Source organism: Lissotriton vulgaris, chromosome 2_1 (assembly GCF_964263255.1).
Source record: "Lissotriton vulgaris chromosome 2_1, aLisVul1.2, whole genome shotgun sequence".
Lineage (NCBI taxonomy): Eukaryota > Metazoa > Chordata > Amphibia > Caudata > Salamandridae > Lissotriton > Lissotriton vulgaris.
Genome location: NC_141687.1, coordinates 752263722 through 752289483, shown reverse-complemented (window position 1 = coordinate 752289483; position 25762 = coordinate 752263722). Strand labels below are relative to the sequence as shown.

General features: G+C 41.7%; 1 protein-coding gene across 1 annotated transcript in view; it reads left to right on the top strand.

Annotated features, from left to right (window-relative positions):
• The window catches only part of ABCC8 (ATP binding cassette subfamily C member 8), a 1237886-nt gene that overhangs the window by 131015 nt on the left and 1081109 nt on the right, over positions 1–25762 (top strand). The gene's annotated exons all lie outside the window — the stretch shown is intronic.

Genomic DNA, 25762 nt, shown 5'->3' with positions numbered 1-25762 from the left:
TTTGTGCCATGGAAGGTAAATGCTATGATTTCACACTTGCAATACTTTTTCATACTTAACCTGCTGTAGATTTTCACCATTGGGTTTGTTGTTTTCCACAATCAATGCTTTGGGTAGACTTACATCATTATAAAGTGACACTTATGTTTTATTCACAACCACTTACACTGTATATTGCATCAGGTGTGTTTATAAAATGTACTTTATGCATGTTATGTTACGCTACCTTAATATTTATTCCAACTTTGGTTCACCTGGGCTTCCTTACTCATTTTGAGACAGCAATAATGATTTAAAATCACAAACTGGGAATCATGAAAGCAGAGGGAGAAAGAAAGACGCGAGGATGAGTTAAGAATATTTATTGAGTCGTGAACACAGAATTTAGAGGAATGACAATCCGTTATTTATAAAAGAGACAGGTCTTTAGCCTCCCTAAAGTTTAGGAAGTGAATTCCTTGTCAACGAATTAGGAGGAGAGTGGCCCATTCTTTTCTCACAGCCTCTGCTAATGCACAATCTCTAAAAGTAACAGTACGGGTCCTTAACACAAGAATTAAGGCAAGCTGGGAAGAATGTAAAGCTCTGTTGGAGTGATGTCAACTGAAGTTGGCAGCTAAGAAGTCTGGTGGGCTAAGAAAGATGCCTAAGAAAGGTGGCTCTACAGCTGTGAGACTTTGAAAACTATTCTAATGTGAACCAGAAGCACATGCAGCATGCGCAATATGGGAAAAATGTGATTATGATGAGAGAGGCTAGCAATCGGAGGTGCCGCAACATTTTAGAAAAATTGCAGTTATAATTTCTGGTATGGAAAGGAATATAGCATTGGCAAAATCACCAGATAATTAACAACTGGCATATGCAGGTGTGGATCAGAAAATGAAAGGGAACATTTGAGTTTCGTGTTTGAGTGACACAGGCACCAGAAACCTTGACCACTTACTTGTCTAAGGACAAATTGACATTAAGGTAGATGACAGAGTCAATCAATCAATCAGTAGATTTGTAGAGTGCTTCTTGTCACCCGTAAGGGTATCCAGTCGCTGTCTGGGTTCAGTTGATTAGGAGAATGGATGAAGGCGGATGGCTCGGTCAGCAGATGTTCAGGTTTCAGAGGTTGAGCTTGAGATAATTGTTTGACATCCATCAGAGTGACATCGAAAGGCGGCATTAGGATAAAGGTGATATTTCTGCCTGTCCAAGCAGGCAAGTTGATAACTGTTAGAGTTCAAAAATGAGTTGAGTGCTGTTGGCATATATGTAACACCTGATCCCTGCTACTAATCATAAGTTGGCTAGTGACCTCATATACAGATTGAATACAGAATATAAACCTGGGGGACACCACAAAATATACATTTGGTCTCTCCTGAAAACATGGTAGAGCAACAGACTGATTCTTGTTGGAAGTAAGCATGGGCGAATTTTGCGAATCTCGCGTTCGCGAATTTTGCGGATTTGCGAACTCCCAATCCGCAAAATCCGCGAATTCTCGCGAATTTGCGGATTTTTTTTTTGTGTTTGCGCGGGTTTCTGCCAGTCCGCGAGGGTTTTGTACAATGTCGCAAATTGCGAACTTACCTGTCGGGTCGCAAGTTTCGCGAACTTGTTGTTTCTACGTGTCCAGCCTGTTTGGGTCACTCTTCTTCATCACTGCCACTCTCTGTCACCACTGCCACTCTCTGACTACTCATGCCACCCTCTGGCCCACCCATGCCACCCTCTGTTTCATCACAGCACCCTCTGGTTGTCCAGTCAGTGTACATTATTGTGGCAACGCAAGCACACCTTCCCTGCCTCAAGTGACCTGAATTAATTTGGGGCTGATTAATGTGTCACAGAATATTTTTTTAGCTGGCACCTGCTTCCTTAGTGCTTCCTGATTAGTGATCTTTTGCACTTGCTAAGTGCTTTCATTGTTGCAAAATTAGTTACAACACCTCCCTGCCCCAACTGACAATAATGAATTAGGGGCTGATTAATGGATTTGAACTTCCAGCCTGGCTCCTGCTTGTCTCCCTTAGCTGTAATTCAGGACCTTTGTGGCATATGTGTAACTATTCTGAGGTTCAGAGCAGGGTCACATAATAGTTGCAACTGGCAACTGAACTCTGGAGGGGCCCCTCAGGAAGCACTACAGGAAATGGCTACTAATGATGAGCCTGAACTTTTGAACCTGGTAAGTAGTTTCAGTTTTGCTAAGATCGTATTTCTGCAATTTTGCACTTATTCGCGGGGCGCGAAGTTGTACTGGGAAGCCGCGAACTCACGCGAACAGTGCGAGCAAAATCCGCTGCTCGCGGATTTGCGGATTTTGCGGGAGATTCGCAAATCTCGCGGATTGCGAATTTACCGAAAATCCGCAAAATCCGCGAGCGAAACGGATTTTCCGCCCATGCTTAGTTGGAAGGAATGATTGTATCCATGGAAGTGCTGTTCCTTGCACTCCTGCCTCATCATATCTTGAGAGGAGGATTGTATCATCAATAGTATCCATCGACTGAGAGGACCAATAATGCAATATCCCCAAGCTGTCCTCATTAAATATCCTTCATGGCATATCAAGTTCTGATGCAATGATCAGTTCAGCCTCCTCCTCCTCCACCAGAACCAGTTTTGTAATTTGTTGAAATGCTTATTTTCATAAACGTATTCTTTCAGTTGATTTAGTATGCTTCAGTATTCTAACATGTCAGTCTTATGAGGCATTTCTCCAGGGCAATATAGTCTTCCCATGTCTTGTGGGATGAAATAGATTTAAGAGTAACTATGGATGTTAGTTGAGTGATTTAATATGAAAATAAGTGAGTAAGCCTTCAAGTGACTAAATTGGTGAGTGCTATCAACATTGCATGCAATTTTGGAATAGTTTAACACAAAATATTTCACACATGCTCTTTCAAAATACATAATCTAATGTCATATTATAAACCTTCATTCAAAGGTGAAATTCTATGTGCATTATAGTAGCATTCTCTAATGAAAAGTATGGCACTTTGTAAAAAAAAATCTTGAGAATGCTACACTTCACAATGTCATCTGTTTTTTCAATCATCAATACATCATTTAATAATTGTACACTGCAGATTGTATTGCAAGTGTTAGATAAAGTCTAATATTATAGTACTAAAAGTTAGGAATAGCTGGCATTGGATGTTGATTATGTGTATGTGCAAATCTGTAATGCTCAGCAGATTCGTTTGCAACAGCTCACGATGAGCATAATCTATTATAATGTAATTGAGGACAATTTAGATAACCCTGGTGCCCTCATCCTTCCTTTAGAAGTTTGCTACAATGTTTGTTAACTGTGTGAACACTCATATTCACAGTCATGCATGGTTTGCATGAAAACATGAAAAACCTTTATATTGTGCTTAAAATAAAAATGGGAGTGCAAGTGAAAGGTGAGGAACAAAACAAGGAAGATGTGCTGGGTGTAGTTTCAATAATGCTAGCTAGTTGGAAGAGGAGCAAGTTTGGGGGAGAGTGAAAAATGAAGTTGTGGTGTAGTTATTCCAGGATGTTTGGCTCACATCCATCACCAAGCTTTATCATCATTCCCGAATTGTAATTACAATTTTATAGCTGCGGTTTCTTTGTTTTAACCCCTTCCATGCTGGGCCGTTTCCGCCGCTGTGTGGTAAACAAAAGAACAGGGCGGGCCGTGACGAACCCCAGCCGTCATCAGCACACGAGCGCTGCAGAGCGTGACGGCTGGGGTCCGTCACCAGCATGGAAGGGGTTAATGAACTGTTGTTTATCTTTGAGGAGTCACACTGTACCAGTTGCCACCAATGAGATTACTGTTGTATTTACTGATGGGTGATGTGTGGTTGTTGCACATCTACTTGATGTTTCTTATGTATCTCCCGTTGTTGAAAAATGTGATTTGCAATAAGTTAGCCGAAGTCAGTCTGTTCGAGTTTAGTCGTGAAGCTAATTGCAAGATGTGTTCTAAATGACTCCGCGGAGACCACGGGTTGACTTACATGATGAATTGAAATGTCCTTTATTGAGCGAGACACATATGCAAATCTGCTTTGGCCATTTGACATTGCTTGGGATCATAGGAGCATGGAGTTATGGACCTTATGAAAGAACACAGTATTAACTTAGCAATTCATCTCTCAAAGCTCCGCTACATATGACACTGTTGTCCCCTTCATTGCAAGGTTCAGGGCAGTGCACAATGACTGTGTAACGCAGGAGAATATAAAGGTGTGTTTAGCTGTTGTCTAATATTGGTGAACTTCACTAACATATTACACATGTTGGTTTTAATTGAAGAAGTTGATGTATTTTTAGATCTTATTAATCATTTTCATACAACAGCTGTGCCGCAGGGTGCAAACACCAATGGTGCACTCGCCTCTGTTACCAGATTGGACAAACCGTCAGGCACCTACAACTTTAGCTGGCCTTAAGAAGCTTATATTCCAGTGAATGTCACCACAATGGCGCCATCCATATGGTCTCCTAATCCTCAAGGTGTTAGTGTTCTAGTCTCAATAGTTCGGATACTGTCAAACCGCCGCAAGAAAATTAACTTAAATTATGGTAGACTTATTTGTTGCAAGGCAAACACTCTTAGGGAGAACCCCCGTTCAAGTATCTGTATTAAGCAAGGAAACCTGGTCATCTAGAACCTTTTCAACTGGTTGCCTAGTCTAAAGACTTTACTGAGGTGTATGTGAGCTTTTTGGGGGAAGTGACTAGGAATGGTGGCTAAAGACAAACACACTTCGGCTCATCTGAGACTGCCAGAGTCTTGATCTCAAGTGTCCACTAGTTCTGGCTTTGTTTCTCTGGAATTCACAATATCCTGCTTAATTTCAGATGCAGCAAATTGGTCCTAGCTGGCCCAAATTATGAGAACAGTTCACTTCAGATGTTGCATGTCTATTTTACCAGATGTTAAATCTTTTAGGTCCACTTCCTCCAAATATTTGCCTTTCCTAAGCTTTGGTAAAATTATAACCCTATGAGCAACATTTAAGCACAATATATTTACAGGCAGTCAGCTTGAGTATCTCGCTAGCATGGCCTCTATGACATAGGTTTAGGGCGGTAGTGCCGGGAACAAACCATTTCAAATCCACAACACATATACTATGGTATACAACATATTACTATGTAAAGGAAGTTGCAGATATGAAACTCCGAGACTTGAAATAGAACACTCTCTAATGTCACTTCAGCAGAAAAACGCATTGACAAATTGATTATTTGAATGATAAATAAGCAATCACAATTTGTAATTACAACTGAGAAATAACTAATACTTGGTGATATGATGGGGATTTGTAAGCACTGTATAATGTAGGACAATCGTTTGCAATAGGAGGACATTGAACAGCACATACTGTAAAACATTTGTTTGAAGCCCAATAGTATTGGTTATTACATTTATGCCGGATGACAACTCTTCCTTTACCATAGTATTGTGCACTTAATTTAATTGAGTTGATCAGTCAATCAACCAGTAATTGTGCTCTGTGCATGTTAGGCCCCATTCTTGCGCAGTTTAGGGGAGGAATTACCAGTTAAAAACAATGATTCCATAACTGGAAAAATCTAGTCCCCCTGCACCACACTACGCATATCTAGTTCTTCGGTCTTGATAATATGTAAGCGATCTAAGCATACAAGTGAAACATGATAAAGTACATCATTTTTAAAACAGCTCACAGACAAACTCCCGTAGGCTACAACACTTTTGTGATACTATTATTGGCAAATGGCAGAAATTGTCTAAATAAAGAAGTGGAGGGAAACAATTTGTGACACGTGTTTAACCTTTTAAAAACTAGGGACCATATTACACATAGCGGCTCTGGGGCGCTACAAGGGCCGGACTAGGAGCCCAAAGCTGACCTGGCAATTTTGTAAGACCAGCCCCCACAGGATGGAAGGAGGGAATGGAGGGGGTGCATGTGTAAACCACTGTTGCTCTTTTTTTTTTACTGGGGGCTGATATTGCAGCACTGCTGCAAAAACAGGGTCACTCCATGTTTGAGAAATAATATGGTGGGTGGCTATGCCTTCTGCAGCCCCCCAAAACATGGTTGGTGGTGCAACTATTCATTTTGGTGTGACCACAAAGAACCCCTTTACATCAAAAACAAGTCTCTCAGGGCATTAAGGGGCCATTCATCATGGAGGCATGTATGACTAATGAGTGACTCCGCTTCTTTCTTGGCTGTTGTATGGCCTTGAGTGGCTTCTTTTCTATTTTGTTCTCCAAGATAGTGGCTGCCCGCTCTCCTTAGAACACAGGCACAGGGCAGGGCCACCACCAGTGAAGTGGACAACAGCACTACCCCTTCTCGCCTCGGTGGTCCGGGGGTTTGGATTGTGGTCCTGTTTTTTTTATCTTGGCCCTCGACAGGCCACATTTGAAGCCCATCAGTCCCTGGGACTGGGGATCCTGGGGCAGCCGAAAAGGCAGTAAGTGGCCCCCCACAAATCTCATCCCAGAGTATATGTAATTAACTTGGTGCTGACCCGAGCCCACCCGAAGGAATATCAGCAGTGTCATAGCAGACAAGATCATAAACCATACTGACTTTAGCTATTTGTGCCCACTAGTATTATAAGGACTACCCCGGGTCAATAGCTAACCCTGGCTGCACACAACAGTTATCTCACATGCACAGCCAGTTGTATATGAATTTAGGACCCTAGTGTAATTTTCCCGATTCATGCCCATATATAGGTATAAATCACCCTATCCTTATATAGGCATAGAAATCATACCCATATTTAGACTTAGCTTATGCAGTCCAAATACGGCATGGCTACTTCCACTAGTTCTGAAAATCCACAACGATTTCTTGGAAAAACCCGCCTTCAGCAGTCAGGGACTTAGCCTTGCTTGAATATTGATTTATCCAAGAACTCATGGAGTTTTCAAAGAACTGAGTCCTTGATGACGTTATTGTGTGGACCTTACGTCAAACTAGGCACCTTCAAGGTATAAATATACCCACACTTGCCCAGGCAAACACACGGTGGTTTGGAGCAGTTTGACTATCTACCTGCCCGACGCCCTGCTACAGCAAGTGCCGAAGGAAGCTGACCCTCCAGCAGACGCACTGAGAGAGATGCTGTCTTTTCTCCTGCCAAGAAATCCAGCTCCTGTGTTTCCAACCTACCCTTGCAGTTTGTTGGGAAATCGAGACCTGAGAGAGAGATACCAGGTCTCCTTCATTCTGAACCAAGGTACGGAGCTGATTAGACCCTTAGAGAATTCTTGGATAGATTCTTGGCAAAAGAATACTGAAACTAAGTTACACCTCACTTACTTCTTCTCTTGTACTAGACCTAGGTTAGGTACACCGGGGTAGGCGTATTTTAGAAGCACCAGTTGAGTACTTATAGTCTTTATTTATTAATGTATGTATTCTATGTATTTTATGGCTTAGAAAAAATACCATGCTTTTACAGTATTATTTTATAATACTCTTCGTACTGTACGCATTGTACTTTGCTACCCGTATTACGATTGTAGCAGTTAATTTCCTCTGCATGAGAAAGAAGATTGTTCAATAAATCCTTTTATTGAAAACGCCTGTCTCTCTATTTCTCTGCACCTCTGGTAAAACGAAGCATGCACCATTGACTGAGTGAAATAACTATCTATTGTTTCCGTGACTTTAGAGATACATTTCTTATTCTTGGGAAATAAAGTTGTCATGTTTATGCGGTTATCAGAAACTAATCCCTTCTTGTGTATTCGAGAAAGTTTCTAGTGGTCTTTGAACTAGCTGGCACTCACAATTAAGTCTAGTATATTCGATAGAGACCTAGTAGACCCTAGTCCTACGTCAAATCTATAGGATATATTATTCCAATGCGCAGAGCCTATTGGGAATATAGGAACTACACTACATGGCGCCCAACGTTTGGTAAGGAGACAATTTAATGCTAGATACTAAAGTAGCACAGTCGTGCTTTTCACACAGACCCCTTTTTCCCGTAAAATACTCCAAAGGACGTCTGGAGTAAAAAGGATATAATATCCACCGAAACTGAGTAGGCCAAAAATCCTATGTATTAGTTTTTGGTTCCTCAACGTTGAAGGATACAGTATTCCAAAATATTGTTCACCTAATCTTTGTTTCCTTGAAAAGTGCTCTGCAAACATTCGGTCAACAAAATGAGTGACGACGAAAGGGAGAGAGCAGCAGAAACTCAAGCAGCTCTAGACGACACAAGTCTCCAACAAAATAACCCGGATGCTATACTCATCTCTGTAAATATAAGGAAAACAATCACTATAAAACTTATAGAAAATGGAGTATCATCGAGAGGTGGTAAAGTAATATTTGTTATAGAGGCACATGAATATTGGCAGACAGAGGTATTCTATTCATGGATTCTGTTTCCTGCAGTGAATCCAGTAACACACGAGTTCCACTACTACAAAGTAGAGGAACCTCTAGCGGAATACGTCCCTTTTGAGGACGTTGAAATTCCACTAACTTACCAAGAGCATCAGCTCTGGTTTAATGGCACCCTACAACATCAAAATCACATTATCAGGCTCGGTCCACTAGGTAGATCAGGAGAGACATGGCCGGTACTAGACAGCTATACACCACATCCTGACATTGAAAGAATGACAGGTCCAGAACTATTAGCTCAGCTAAAACAGCTAATAAAAATACACAGACAATTGGTTCAATATGTCATACGGACTTTAGCAGTCCAAACTACCATAAGGATTCCGCAGCACACCCCTCATCAGGGGAACACAAACAAAATAACACCACAGACTATACCGTCAGTCATTGGTATATTGCTTGCAAAACGGGAACAAATTCCGTTTTGGTTAGCTCAAAAAAATACTCAAATAGAGGCAGTATTCCCTGATAGTACACCTCATGAGAAACACAGGATTCTGACAATCTGTTTACCAATGGGGATTGCACCTCACGTAGAGGACTGCGACACTTGGGGTACAATCTTTGCTTCAATCTTCACAAAAATACATGGTGTTCCGTCTATGGCGGTAATACTAGATGTTCTAAGACAGATTCAAAATGAATATGGTCCAGTACCAGCCTTGAATCTTGGTATGAAATTACTGAAAGATTTCAAACAGGTCTCGGCTATACTATTAGCCAACATTAAAGGTGAAGCAGTATCCGTGGCGATCTTCCAAAAACTAAAAGAAACAGATATTACTGAGCAACCGTATGAGCTTGCCAGAATTATTGACAAATCCTATGGAGAACTAGGTAGAGATAGTTTGGGTGGGAAGCCAGTAAAACCCCAACTAACTGAAAATCTGGAAAAAGTTTTCGTTAAAAATAATCTCACTACTCCTAAAAAGAAGTGGGAAAACACTAAACAGACACTTCCTAGAGAGAAGCGTTCCCAGTCCAGAGGAAGGTCTCCTGAACAGGAGCCTTCTGAAAAAAGATATAACCTTAGAAATAAGGATAATTTGAGAAAACCTGAGAGATATCAAGATATTGATACGAGTTCCTCTCGTACCTTTCAGACTCCTCGCAGAAATCCGAAAGAAGAGGACAATCAGAACAAAAAGAAGAACGTGTGAAGTCCAAAGACGAACAGCACGTTCCAAAAAATAAGACAACTCAATTCACCAAGAAGAAGGTAGCAGGTCTAAAAGATCAAACATGCCGAGGATCTTGAGGACACAACTTAAGAACTGGGAGTGGGCCCAGACAATGCTAGACAGCGCAGCAGAGGTCACCATAGCTCACAAGATTCTGAAGGATCATCAGGAGATAGTGGACTTGAATGAATGCATTCGCATTCAAGTTGAAACTGCCGACACCAGGGTTAGTGTACCCCATAGGTTATATGAAGTAACACTCCGGATGGAGGGGGACATAACTAGGAAAATAAAGGCACTCTTTTGGAGAAGCTAACTAAGGGTTATGACATTCTTCTAGCTGAACAAGGCTGGCCACCTGAATTTATCAGGGAGTACCCACATGGTGAAGAGATAATTATGGCAGTCTTCTCTAATCATATTCCAATTTTTAAAAAAAAATACACCCATGCCAGAAAATGGGCTGTAGCCCAGGCTCCAGCATTATACAAAAATCACGTAGGATGGGATGAGGACTCTCCTCACCATGGAATCCAGTAAAAAAATAAACCTACTGCACTTAGGCACTATCCAGTTAAGCAAGAAGCTAAAAAACACATCAGGGAGATTTTAGATCAACTTGAATACCAAGGGGTGATTGAAACATGCACCTCATCTATGAGCAATCCTTTGTTTCCTGTCTCCAAGCTAGACAATACATATTGTGTAGTTTTGGACTACAGACACTTAAACTCTTGTTGCAAAACTTTTGCAGTACAAAATGCACACAGTGCAGCACTGATGAATAACATCGTGCAGAAAAAATATAAAACTACATTAGATATATCTAACGGTTTCTTCTGTTAAAACATTGCACCAGAAAGCAGGCATTTGACTTCTTTCTCAATCATGGGGACACAGGGACAATTTTGCCGTCTCCCCCAGGGATTCAAGAATAGTCCAGGGTTATTTTCAGCCCGAGTAACTGAGCTACTACAAACGTATGATGATGAGGCATTATCTTATGTCGATGACATCTATCTTACAGACGATTTGGACGTTCACTTGAAAAGAGTGAACACCATAATACTTGGGTTCGCTTCTGAGGGATACAAATTCAATTTAAAGAAATCTAGAATTGCCCACCTCAACGTTTTATTCTTAGGATACGAGTTATCAAGTGAAGGCAAGAGCTTGGCAGCCAAATTTCTAGAGAAATGTGCGCTGCTATAACCTCCAAAAACTCTGAAAAACTTACAGTCAATTCTAGGTTTCCTGAATTTTGGCAGAACTTATGTTCTAATTTACACAGAAAGGGTTAGACCTCTCCACGAACTAATCAAACCTGATTTCAAACCAACTAATCGGACTCAAGAACACACAGAAATTTTGCGTTCAGCACAAACAGACATTTTAGCAGAAACACAGTTACAGACAAGCGACAACGTGCGCAATCTTGTAATCCGAATCATCCCAGGGAGATGCGGATTCACATACCTGACCTTTAATGAAGGTGAAAAGGTACCAATAGCGTACAAATCATATTTGTACACACAAGCTGAAATGAAATTCACTTCTACAGAAAAGATTCTGACAGCGGTTCAAACTGCAGTAGCAAAAGAGAGAGCTCTAGCGCAGGGTAAACGCATAAGGATTGTTACACCTGTACCTGCCTTAGAGGCTGTGACATAATCGAGCATTCCATATGCTAAGGCTTTACATACAAGATGGATACAATGGTTTACCTCTCTTGCTGCAACAGACGTTGAATACATTTTTGACCTATACTTGAAGACACAAGAATTTCTCCAATACGAACAAGAATGTCCTCTGCTGACCGAAATTCTGCCTCTAGAACATTATGGATGTATAATCTGTACAGACGGGTCAGCACAGCCTGCAATTGGTGCTGTGTGCGCGATTGTTAAGGGTCACTGGCGCGAAGGTAAATTTAGACCCATGGTCACTAAAACACAATCACTCGGAGACTGTACAGCTCAGCGAGCTGAACTCCAAGCTTTCAAGATGGCACTGGAAAATACAGATCGCGAATTCCCCACTTTCATAGTGTGCAATTCGTATTACTGTGTCCAGTCTTGCAATGAATATCTGCAGAACTGGGTTAAAAATGGTTTTAAAGACGCAAAAGGTGACACAATTAAGCACAAAATGCTTTGGGAACAAGTAGTTCTATTACAAAAAGAACTGCACTGAGTCATCAGCGTGATGGCGTTCACGTTGCAGGGAATTCTTTGGCTGATGAGGCCGTGAAGGCAGCTGTGCAAATGGCTTCCGTAGCTTCAATCACTCGTTCAAAAGCAACAATAGATAGTGAAACAATGCTAGCTGTGAATGCCTCAATGAAAGGCAGCTACGCAGCATTACCCGTAAATTATCCACTCGGATATACATACATAATTGTTGCAAACTCCGTTCCTTTTTCTCGAATCCCTGGAGTGAGGGATAGAGTAATTCCAAACAGGAACCAGAGAGGTGCTTTGATTCACAAAGCACATATGGGAGAGGGTCTAACACCTCAAAGGATCTTAAAATCTCTAATAGAATTAGAAGAGATGTACTGGTGGCCAGGAATGAGCGTCGGAATTAACTGTGATACCTGTTACTGAGATCATAGCTTTGAAAGCCACCAGGTACCTGACTACAGTGTAGCCAGCCCAGTACTGACACCATTGTTAGACAGGATTAGACTTTCTACAGGCAGACGTCACCATGGACAGATGCACTCCCACAACTATTAGGACAAGATTAATTTGGATGTGGCCTCAGCGCTTGGCTGACGCCCGACTTGTTATAAAAGATTTGCGACCCATGGTCACTAAAACACAATCACTCGGAAACTGTACAGCTCAGTGAGCTGAACTCCAAGCTTTCAAGATGGCGCTGGAAAATACAGATCGCAAATTCCCCTCTTTCATAGTGTGCAATTCGTATTACTGCGTCCAGTCTTGCAATGAATATCTGCAGAACTGGGTTAAAATGGTTTTAAAGACGCAAAAGGTGACACAATTAAGCACAAAATGCTTTGGGAACAAGTAGTTCTATTACAAAAAGAACTGCACTGAGCCATCAGCGTGATGGCGTTCACGTTGCAGGGAATTCTTTGGCTGATGAGGCCGTGAAGGCAGCTGTGCAAATGGCTTCCGTAGCTTCAATCACTCGTTCAAAAGCAAAAATAGATAGTGAAACAATGCTAGCTGTGAATGCCTCAATGAAAGGCAGCTATGCAGCATTACCCGTAAATTATCCACTCGGATATACATACATAATTGATGCAAACTTCGTTCCTTTTTCTCGAATCCCTGGAGTGAGGGATAGAGTAATTCCAAACAGGAACCAGAGAGGTGCTTTGGTTCACAAAGCACATATGGGAGAGGGTCTAACACATCAAAGGATCTTAAAATCTCTAATAGAATTAGAAGACATGTACTGGTGGCCAGGAATGAGCGTCGAAGTTTACAAATTCGGAATTAACTGTGATACCTGTTACTGAGATCATAGCTTTGAAAGCCACCAGGTATCTGATTACAGTGTAGCCAGCCCAGTATTGACACCATTGTTAGACAGGATTAGACTTTCTACAGGCAGACGTCACCATGGACGGATGCGCTCCCACAACTATTAGGACAAGATTCATTTGGATGTGGCCTCAGCGCTTGGCTGACGCCCCACCTGTTATAAAAGATTTGCGAGTCTTTATCGGCACATACGCAATCGGCACACTACATTCTGACCAGGGTCCTGCGTTTAGCTCTCGAGCTTACAAAGAGGCCATGGCTAGCTTGGGCGTTGCATTGCGGTACTCAAGTCCATTCCATCCTGAGGCAAATGCGGTAGTGGAAAGATAAAAATGTGACATTCAGCAATCTATAGCAGCTAGGGTATTAGGCTCGGGTGATGGGTGGGTCGAACATCTAATAAATGTCCAACGTAGTCTTAATAATCTGCCAAGAAATTCTCTGGGGGGAATCACTCCATATGAACTACTATTTGGTTCTAGAATGCTCATCCATGATCTTGATTGTCAAACTTCAGTGGTGGAACAAAAACCCTTTGATATCAAAGACCGTTTGGCTGTTTTTCAGGACTTAAATGAAATAAGAACAAGCCTGAGTAATACAACACAAAAGCCAACGACCACTGAAGAAAAACCACCTGTCCCAGCAAGACCTGTCTGGATTCCAATGATTGGGGATCTAGTCAGGGAAAAGATCGTGGTGAAGAGGAATTTTGGCCTTCTTACAGAAAAGCAATACCTGTCTTAGCAATCCACGGAACAAGATTAGTGTTACTACCGCCCCTTACTGGAAAAAGGGAGAACAGAATCGTGTCCATCGACCTAGTCATACCACATCATGTGGCCGATAATAAGTAGTAGGCCCAGTGGACGCCCAAGATGTAGCAGACGACCAAATCTCATCACCTTTGATAAGCCTGCAGTAAGAAAAGAAGGACTATGCAACAAAGCAATGGAACTTGTACCTCTTGAAACCCAAATAACAGTTTGTCAAGAAACACCTGTCTACAATGATATAGCCTCTGACTATACAAATATGTCAAAGTAAGAAGCAGCTCCAGCGATTCCCCAAAAATCTGGATGCGATCCTGTAGCGTAGTTCCTATTTTCCCAATAGGCCCTGCGCATTGGAATAACATAAACAGTAGTATCGACGTAGAAGTGCGGATCTTCCAGGCCTCCACTGACTATGCTAAACTTAATTGGGTTTGTTACCAACTAGCTCAGAGGTCACTGGAAACTTTCTTGACTAAAATAGGAAGTGATCAGCTTCCCTGGAACAGACAAGAAGGGATTCAGTTTTCCAACAACCGTGCAACATGACAACTTTGCTCCTCAGATCAAGAGTCAATCTCTAGGGTCGTGTGAAACAATAGACAGTTATTTTACTCAGTCAGGTTGGTGCAGATTACTTTCACAATATGTAGAGAATAGAGAGACGGGCGTTTGTCAATAAAGGTTAACATTTATTGAACAGTCTTTCTTCTCGTACAAGAGAAATGAATTGCCACAATTGCAAGACTTGTTATTATAAAAAGTACGTACAGTAAGATAAGTATTGCGAGATAATACTGTAAAAGCATTGATATGGTTTCTTAGCCATACAATGGGTTAAAAGGAATAAAACATATATACATTCATATATACATTAGGCTAAAATACTCAACTGGTGCTTCTAACTACGCCTACCCCAGTGTACCTGACCTAAGCCTAATACGTGGGAGGGGAGTAAGTAAGTACCTTTAAGTTAAGTTGGTTTTGCCAAGGTTTGCTTCAAGAATTCTCTCTCAAGGGTTTAGTCAACACCATACCTCTGGAATAGAATGATGGAGGTCTGGTATCTCCCTCAGGGCTCGATATCCCAGTCACCCGCAAGGGTAGACTAGAAACGCTGGAGCTGGATTTCTCGGCAGGAGAAAGACAGCGTCTCTTCTTCAGCGCGTCGAGGAGAAGGAGGGGCAGCGTCCGGGGGCAGCTTGTGCTGGGCTCTGGCAGGGGATGGCTGTTCAGCTCCTAAGTTCACCACACCATCGTTCGCTAGTTAGCAGCGATAGCAGTAGCGATAGCAGCTATGATATCATCAGCATAACAGCAGCTTCAGGCGACGGGCAACAGAACATTGCTTAAGGCAACGTTGGTAGTATTCATACCTGAAAGGTGCCTCGGTTGACGTAAGTTTGCTGGACATAAGACGTCAATAAAGATGTCACTAGGAAGTGATCGTCTATCAGTGCTCATTAGAGTTCTATTACTAATCAAAACACAGCAAGCGGGGATTTCCAGGTTTGCTGAGTTTTTATCTTGTTGAAGAACTCAGAGTGTTAATCCAGGAATCTCAGATAGTAACTTCTGCTCTGTCATTGCACTAATTGGTTGCAAAGGAAGTGGCAGAAAAAGCTATTCTGGAATGTGGCTCTGTTCGTGTGAGGCCAGAGATGAGTTTCTGAATATTGCACTTGAACGGTTCTGCCAATATATGGAATAAATGGATTTATAGCCGAATAGGGGCATAAGGTCACAGTATCGATCAGGATCCTAGATTAGAACGCCACACCCACTCCACGAATTCATGTCCATCAAATTACTAAAACTAGAGCAATAAGATGCATGTGTAACATTGCCCACCCCAAAATACATATATGCATTTGAAACAGGCGTATTTGTAATACGTGAAAATTTAGGTACTGTACGTTTTTGAAGCATAGAAATCATTCAAAAATTATAGCATATGAAATCAATGAACGATTATGCAAAAAGAATTACACATGAAATATCTCTGAAACAGAAGAAGGGCGAGATAATTTCATCACATATAAATGCATTGCAATAAAATGTGCTAGAGGCTGGTGTAAAGTTATTATGTCTCTAGATGTATGTAGAAATAGAAGTTTGAAGCTTCTGTTCTCTATGAATAGTTTTTACCTTAAGCAAAGAATTTTTCTCGTGCCAAAAAGGGTGAATATTAAAAAGGGTTCAATTCAAAAGAATTATTGCTTGAACGGGGAAATTAGAGTTCCAACGCTTTTAGCAGTTTTTGTTGTTCAAAACTGAAGGCCGAATTCAGAGTTCATGGGAACACTGTGTGTCGGAATGTTTCTCTAAAGTTATTGTTTCTGTTCGGGTGAGAACATCATATCAGACAGGCTCTCAAAGAATTGGTCTACAAAATCAGGTGACAGTTCGACCAAATTCGATAGTGCTGTAACTTGGCAGGTGTGAGAATGATTGCGGTCATCAAAGTCGGGATCAGCAATGCTCACAGATGGTCGTACCTGGGTGATGTTGCTTTTGTCACTTGCTCCACTGTTACCACCTAGTCGTAGCACAGGAGTCTCAACGAATGCCATCATCAGGATTGGTAGCCGCTGGGGACAACACAATGCGTGAGCCGTTATCGGACTGAGCAAAGTATCGATATCCATTGGTACTGCTGATGGAAGTGAAAGACAGATGTCCAACACGCACTCATCTCCGCATAGCATACATCGAAGTACAGGTAAGATGCAGGATTGCCATATCGGTCTGAATGAAAGGAACTAGGTCATGTTTAGATCTCTCAGCCTGGCCAATCCAAGGACTCTAGTTATTCTGTCCCGGTAGCGCATTGCTAGGATTGTCTCTTCCATTCCAATAGGAGCTATGTCTGAGCTGTGGCTTGCCATAACGAAGCAGGAGGGTCAACAATAAAATCCCTGCTACAAGTCCCAAAAATAGGGGTATGCCGCCAAAAACAGAGTGGACAAAATTTGGAACGATTCCCAGAATTGCTTGAAACGGTGTTAGCAGTCCCGTACAAATCGTCTTAAATATGCCTGGGATGCCTGTGGCACTAGACATGTTAAGGAGTTGGCTCAACATTTCTACGAAATGCACGGGGCAATTTGTTGATAAAAGGTCATGAACCTCCGTAGCTGTCCTTGCAACTAGGAGATCATACGTCTCTTTTGATGACATTATGGGCACTGTTGTCTGCAAAAGCACAGACTTCATTTTGCTTAAAGTATCAATTCGTATAGAATAGAGATTCAGACGAGGCCAGATGGGAGTCGCTATGTCTCCAGGGCCGCTCGGGAACAATGCTTGCATACAGCATTTGACCATGGATGTTACGCTTACTAGATAACTTTCCCCTGGAACAAGGCCACAACATCTGTGATCCGTTCTTAGAATGTAACTCCCATTCGCGAGTTGCATAAAGAAGGGCTCTATCTGCGTTGCAGGTGTGACAAGCTCGTGGCATGAAAGGTTGTTAGAATTACCTTCACAGGCGCCGTGTAAATTAATACCCTGGCACAAAAGTATACCGCTTAGTGAATGTTTACAGTTTTCACCACTAAGAAATATATTTTTATCGCTGTCACTATAGCATGAATGTGTGTATGGTAATTTCCATTCTGATTTTACATATCCTTTACCCAATCGTTCATACTGGCCAGTAGGTATGTACTCAAGGCACTTTTTAAATCGGAAAGTTGTTATCGGAACAGTGATAATTCTGTGTATTATCCATTCAATGACAGGACTCTCTGACATTGTCAATGGTAATCTCTCAAGTTTTTCGATGCTCAGGATTGTATAGTCTGCTCCTTTCTGTGCCAAACTGATTTGTTTATCAGTAAGGTTAAAAATGGAAAATAATGACGTTGTGTTGATTAAACGCCAAGGCACATTGCCTGAACGAAGATTTTGCAGTGTCCAGCCTAATTGTACAATAGAACGTAATTGAGATTGGCCATGTGTTAAGAAGTAGTCTGGATACGGTTGGTGTTCATAAGATAGAGTTTAATCATAACAGCCCCACACCGGAGGTGGTGCATGGGTCAGAGGATCATCTGTTAATGACAGTTGGTAACAGGAATGCGGATGGGGAAGGATTGGAATGTGGGGGGGACCAATCAGGAGTGAGGGAAGGAAGCTCACGCGCAGGTGAGGGGAAGATACCAAGCGCAGGTACAGGGGTGACAAGGTGAGATACAACACATCTTCCTCTCTTGAGGATTTAAACAACTGTGCCACAAAACGCGGTAAGCATAAACATAAAGGGCGGAAAAGCTGGAGGCAGCTAATCACAGACAAAGTCATCAAAGCGTTTTGGTCTACGAATGTTTCTGCCAAACCTCCCTGAGATTAACGGTGTGTCTGGTGCGCACTCAGAGTCAGAATGGTGATCATGGCTAGAGCTGCTAAACCTTCTTCTGAAACTGTGACCGTCAACTTCAGAGTCGGAATGTGGGTCATCGTGAACACTTCGACGGTATGTCGAAGTGCTGGGATAAGCCCCAACAAACCGATCTGTCGATTGACCTTCATCTGAGTCAGTGTCAGGTTGGAGATCATGTGTGATGGCATTCCTAGGCAGACTACTCTCTTCAACACAAGGCTTATCAACATCAACCCACAGATCATTGTTAACAGGGACATGTTGTTGTTGACTATGGGACTTGTCCCCAGGATGGTACTTTGCCAGTCTGCTCATGTGCCATACTTTCCCATCACTGAGCTTCGCCGCATTGTTGAACAGTTCATCAATGTAGAGGGGGGCAGTGAATCTGCTGTCTCCTTTCTTTACCTTTTTTTCCAAACGAACTTTCACAAGGTCGCCAACTTTAAAAACATGCTCTTTCGCACCGTGTTTCGAATCATACCATTCCTTGTAGTATTTCTGGGCTTTGATAATGTTTGTCCTGACATTTTCTGGTGACCACTCAATTTGCTTTGATTTGGGCATCCAACCCAGGTCGATGCTTAAAGGTTGTCTGCTTCTCATGAGAACAAATGGTGCCATGCACGTGCTGGCACACGGAGATATTCTGAAAGCCCAGATAAGTTTGTAAATTTCTTCTTCCCAATTTTGGTTTGCATTCCTGGAAAGTTGTATATGTCCCTTCAAGACACGGTTAAAACGTTCAGTGAGACCATTACCTTCTGGGTGGTAAATTGAAGTGGTGCGATGAGTGATGCAGTTCCTTGCTAGAAATGACTTGAATGCCTCTGAGCAGAATTGTGGACCGCTATCAGTAAGTACTGATTTGGGCAATCCTTCACTCAAAAACAGTTTGTCCAGGAAATTGATACATTCTGAGCTGTTAATTTCTTCGACAATTTTTATTTCGGGCCATTTGGAGAAATGATCAATCGCCACAAGGATATATTTGATAACTCCATCGTGACCTTCGATGGGCCCCACTATGTCCAAGCCCAGTTTCTCCCATGCCATTAGGGGTGGTTGTATCGGAGAAAGACTGATCTTAGACGTTTTGAGAGTCTTGTCAGAGACACAGCATTCTGTACAGTTCCTGACCTGAACCTCAACTTGTTTGTCGATACCAGGCCACCAATAACTTGAACGGACTCTCTGCTTGGTCTTGGTGATGCCTAGATGTCCGATGTGGCACAATTTTAGAATTTGGCGAGAAGTGGTCGTCTAGGTCATCTAAGGCATGTTGATATACATCATCACCTGTTCTTACTTTTTTCTCTATGTTGTTGTAAGTTTTTACACCGCCTGGACCTAAGCAGTACAACAGAACTTTTTTTTTCTTCACTGCTGTGAAATCATCGTCTTCCACTGTCTCGATGTAATTAATGAAGTATTCCTTCCACTCTTTCCATGGCATGCAAGGTGCACCTTTAAGAGGTAGGAACGCTTGTGGTTGCGAGAGATTTAACGAACTGAGAGCACACATGGCGGTGGGGAACCCTCTAGATCAAATTTTGCTGTAGCTTGTAATCTTTGTTCTTTGCAAGTAAGTGAAAGAGTCCAAACGCAATGGCTAGTATTTATATTTCATGTACTAATTTGAATCAGAGTTCTTCAATGTGTGAGAGGTGATAGCAACAGTTCATGAAATGTCACCAGGTAGAGTGGAACCCTTCACGTTATTCTTCTAATTACCATAGGAGGAGGTGATCATGAACAAACACGAAAACTGGAGCAACACGATCTATGCAATTGCAGCGAGAACGTGTGATATTTCAGTTGGTGTTTACACATATGGTACTGTCACGTTGTGATTGTGAAGCATTAGTCTTTGTTTTTAATTAATGTGCAGAACGCAGTAAAAACGTCTGCAAGATCGAACACTGACTGGCGAAAAGCGTGAGTCAGACGCTTTGTTTACATTACACTCAAAATGGCCTCCAGCGCTGCGTTCCAGTGACGTCAGACGCAGATGAGCATGCGCAGCTCGTCGCCACTGTTAAGAAGTAGTCTGGATACGGTTGGTGTTCATAAGATAGAGTTTAATCATAACAGCCCCACACCGGAGGTGGTGCATGGGTCAGAGGATCATCTGTTAATGACAGTTGGTAACAGGAATGCGGATGGGGAAGGATTGGAATGTGGGGGGGACCAATCAGGAGTGAGGGAAGGAAGCTCACGCGCAGGTGAGGGGAAGATACCAAGCGCGGGTACAGGGGTGACAAGGTGAGATACAACACCATGCTGTAACATTAGCAAGTCTCTGTCTATTATGTCAAAGACAGAAGATACAATATTGTCCAACGAATATATTCTGGAGGACAGAGTCATTAACCCATTGTCCACTACAGAAAGTGATTTTTCCAAATTAATACGATCAATTTCTCGTATTTTTTCAGCTGTTTCAATTTGTGTGGCTTTCCAAGCCTCGTTGTACGCAGCATAGATGCTGGCCGCTATGAAACGCTTTTGACGCTGTTTGCGTGGTTCAAGAATGAAATCGCGCAAATCCGCACCATCTTTAAGTAAAGATAAGTGTTGCTTAATTTCAGCCAGTGTGGATGTTCCTAGCCATTCGAGGCAGAGTTTCCCTACACTGTATGTTGTTACTATCCCTGGATGTTGTCTCTGGGAGTATCTAGGGTCTTGTCTGGTCATTTTTAACCCCTGTGTTTTGTTCAGGAATCTATCTTGACAGTTGTTTGTGTCAGTAGGCCAGATTAACCACTTTTTCCAATCAGGATGTGTTCTGTTAAAATGTAAAATTTTAGTTACGTCCATCTCAATCTCTGTTGTTGCATTATCAGGTATTGGCTTCGGAATAGACGGTTTGTTAAGGTCTTTGATCTTAGCTAGGCCAAGACAGGATGTTTGGTGAATTGTGTCATTTAATAACATCATTTGTTCTGGTATCATGCAGGTTCTGAATAGTGCTTCAAGACCTTGTACCTGCCAATCTTTTGTACCCCAAATGGTTTTTGTTTCAATGTTATTTTTCCAATAATCAAAACCAAATGTCATCATTTTTTCATAAAATGCTTCTGAATATATTAATTTAGTGTTTGCCAGCATTGTTTTCATTCCTGTTTTATCTAACAGTTTGTAATAAAACGTTTCTGCATCACTGGTGTTAAACCCTGAGAAGTACTTGAATTTCTCAAAGAATGCTTTAGAACTGCTTTTAGGTGGTGTAGCACAATGTTCCCATTGATTATACTTAAAAACATTTCTAGGCTGTGCAGATTTATGCAAATAATGATCGCCATAATGTGTATAACAGAATAACTGTTCATAACTAGACGAACCTTGTAAATAATCATGTTTTGTGAATCTAGCTGACATTACTAAATCAGACATCATGTCATTAATACTGTTAAAGTCCCAATCATCAGAGAATGTACTAGGTTTTACAAAGTCACTTAAGGAAACCTTCAGTTGATGAGGATACTTCAGGATCTCGACCGGACCATAGATCTCATAGTCAGTTTTCTCCCATACTACCCCACCGGGTATTGGAATTGCTGTGACATTTACTGTTGACAGTTCTCTTTTCTTCACGTGGGATGATCTGTGTGGTTTGAGGACTAGGTTGATGTTCTGACTTGCTGTGTCCATTCAATTGTAATAAACTTTCCTAAAATTAAAACTAAAATTAGGCATAGTAGGAGTATGAATACCCCTGAAATAATCCAATGCTCAATCAATGGTGAATCCAGATATAATTCTTTGATTTGTTGAAAGAGTTCTGTTGTATTTTCTTTAAAAGTCTTTTTTGTTTCTGGCATCACTTCGGGGTTACTTTGATCTTCAGAGAAGTTGTCGAAGTTGATGAAATAACCAGAGGCAGTTCTGTCAATTGTTGGGATTGTTCTTTCAATCTGTATTTCGGTAGCATTTTCTGATGCCACATTATTGTAGACTGGTGTTTCTTGACGAACTGTTTCAATTTGTGTCTCAAGAGGCACAAGTTCCATGGCATTATTGCATAGTCCTTCTCTGTGCACTGCAGGCTGATCGAATGTGATTAGTCTTTCAGTTTGAACCTCTTGGATTGTTGCAAGTTTGGGTATTCTGTTGTTTCTTGGGAGTCCACTGGGCCTACTGTTGATTATAGGCCACATGGTTGTGGTTTTACCAGGTCTATAGATACAACTCTGTTCTCCTTTTTACCAGCAAGGGGCGGTAGTACTACTGATCTTGTTCCGGTGACTGCCAAGACAAGTACTGCTTTTCTGTAAGAAGGCCCAAATTCCTTCTTCACCGTGATTTTTTCTCTGACTAGATCCCCAATCTTTGGAATCCAGACAGGCCTTCCTGGGGCTGTTGCTTGTGGTACCTCGTCAGTGGTATCTGGCTGTTGTTTTAACTTTATGTTGCTTAAGGAATTTCTTGTTTCATTCAGTTCCTGTAAAACAGCCAAACGATCTTTGATGTCAAAGTCTGTTTTCTTATCTTGTACCACTGATAATTGACTATCTAAGTCCTGAATTGTCATTCTAATTCCGAGCAATAGTTCGTATGGGCTGAAACCTTTTAGAGATTTTCTTGGCAAATTGTTAAGACTGGTCTGGACACTTATTAGATGTTTGACCCACCCAGCGCCTGAACCTAATACCTTCGCTGTTATAGATCGCTTTATGTCCCGGTTTTTTCTTTCAACCACACTATTCCCTTCGGGTTGCGACGGACAAGAATACCGCAACCCAATTCCCATGCTGGCCATGGCCTCCTTATAAGCTCGAGAGCTGAAAGCAGGACCCTGGTCAGAATGGAACGTGGTAATTGTGTATGTGCCGATAAAGACTCGCAGATCTTTTATAACCGTTCTAGCGTCAGCCGAGCGCTGGGGCCACATCCATATGAACCTCGTACAGGAATCCACTGCTACCATGATATATCTATAGTTGCCGTCCCTTTGTAGGGGACCACAGTGGTCCAGGTAAACACATGCAAATGGTTTATCCGAGATGAGAAGGGGTGTCTGCGCTGGTCGTTTTACTGTTGATACTTTTATCCTTTGGCATATATCGCATTCTAATACATACTTTTTAGTTTGTATTCTCAAGCGAGGCCACCAATATCTCTGTTTTAATAGTGATATTGTTGCGGAAACGCCAGCGTGTGCAGAAGCAAGCCCTTCGTGTGCCGCTTTGATTAGTCCTAACCTGTGTTCCATGTTTGGAATTACCCTATCCCCCACTCCAGGGATTCGAGCAAAAGGAACATTATTCGTATCTGTTAAGTATAAGTACTTTTCTGGAAAGCCTTTTGGGAGTGTTTTCTTATCATTGTTTACTGACGCACTGGCAGCTTGTAGAATATCGCTGTCTATTTTTGTTTGTGACCGAGTTATCGCAGCTACGGAAGCCGTTTGCACAGCTGCCTTCGCTGCTTCATCAGCCAATGAATTCCCTGCAACGTGAACGCCATCACGTTGATGACTCAGTGTATGTATCACGTGAGTCGTTTGTAGTTTTTTCTGTAAAAGAACTACCTGTTCCCAGAGCATTTTATGCTTTATTGTGCCACCTTTTGCATCTTTGAAACCATTTTCCACCCAATTCTGCAAGTATTCATTATAAGATTGTACGCAATAATAAGAATCGCACACTATTAGTGTGGGGAATTTGCGATCGGTATTTTCAAGCCCATCTTAAATGCTACTAATTCAGCTCGTTGAGCCGAGCAATCTCCTAGAGATTGTGTTTTGGTGACCATTGGTCTAAATTTACCTTTGTGCCAGCGACGTTTAACAATCGCGCACGCAGCACTATAAGCTTGTTTACCCCCAACTGCGGGTTGTGCTGATCCGTCAGTATATATAATACTTCAGTATTCTTCGAAAGGCAGGATTTCAATTGGCAGAGGACATTCATATTCATATTGTAAAAATTCCTGTGTTTTTAAGTTAGGATCAAATTCGTAAACTACGTCTGTTGCAGCAAGAGAATTAACCCACTGAATCCATCTCGGATGCAAAGCTTTAGCATTAGGAATGCTTACTTTAGTTACCGCTTCTAAAGCTGGTATAGGTGTTACGATTATTATTCGTTTGCCTTGTGCTAGTGGCCTTTCTTTTGCTACAGCAGTCTGAACCGCAGTTAGAATTTTCTCCATTGAACTGAATTTTATTTCAGCCTTTGTGTACAAATGTGATTTGTAAGCTATTGGTACCTTTTCTCCCTCATTAGAGGTTAGGTACGTGAATTCGCATCTTCCTGGGATGACTCGGATTACAAGATCGCGTGTGTTGTCACGTGTATCTAATTTTGTTTTTGCTAACATGTCTGTTTGCAGTGATCTCAAAATTTCTGTGTGTTTTTGAGTCCAATTGATTTGTTTAAAATCAGGTTTAATTAGTTTGTAGAGAGGTTTAACCCTCTCTGCAAAATTTAGAATGTAAGGGGCATATTATCAAGGGGGTTTATCTCCGCTTTTTTGGCTTTAAAAGCCAAGAAAGCGGAGATAAAATTATCTCCCTATTACCAAGCTGTTGCTAACACCAGTTAGTGACAGCTAATAGGAGATAGCGACCATCTTGGGCCCCGCTTTGCATGTCAGTGATATTTATCACTAATGACATGCAAAGTGGGCGTGCCAAGATGTTAGCGACTGGAAACAGTCCCTAACATCGCTATCTCCTATTATCAACTTTTGGAGATATTCGCGCTAAGCGCGAATATCTCCAAAAGCTAACACCTGCCCTGAGCAGTTCTTAGCCATGTTATCCAATGGGAGGTGGATAACATGGCTAAGAGCATTTGCTCGATAATGCATGAATATCGCTGACTTTTCAGCGATATTCATGCATTGCGGCCGTTTTTTATCGCATTTGCGATAAACCTTGCTAATAGCAAGGTTTATCTGCGATAAAAATCGCCGATGTGCGGCGATAATTTTTGTCTCTAAACAAGTTAGAGACAAAAATTATCGCTAGTTGTTGGTAATATGCCCCTCAGTTCTTCCGAAATTCAGAAAACCTAGAATTGATTGTAAATTCTTCAGCGTTTCTGGAGCTTGGAGTACAGCGCACTTCTCTAAGAAGTTGTCCGCTAGGCTTTTTCCTTCACTTGATAATTCGTACCCTAAGAATAGTACTGTCAGATGGGCAATTCGAGACTCTTTAAAGTTGAATTTGTAACCCTCTGCTGCGAACCCAAGTATAATGGTGTTCACTCTTTTCAAGTGAGTATCCAAGTCGTCGTCTGTGAGATAAATATCATCTACGTAAGACAATGCCTCATCATCATACATTTGTAGTAACTCTGTTACTCTAGCTGAGAATAGTCCTGGGCTGTTCTTGAACCCCTGTGGGAGTCGTCAGAATTTTTTCTGCGACCCAAATGCTGAGAAAGCGGTCAGATATCTGCTTTCTGGTGCAATGTTTTGACAAAAGAAACCATTAGATATGTCTAATGTTGTTTTATATTTTTTCCTAACTATGTTATTCATTAGG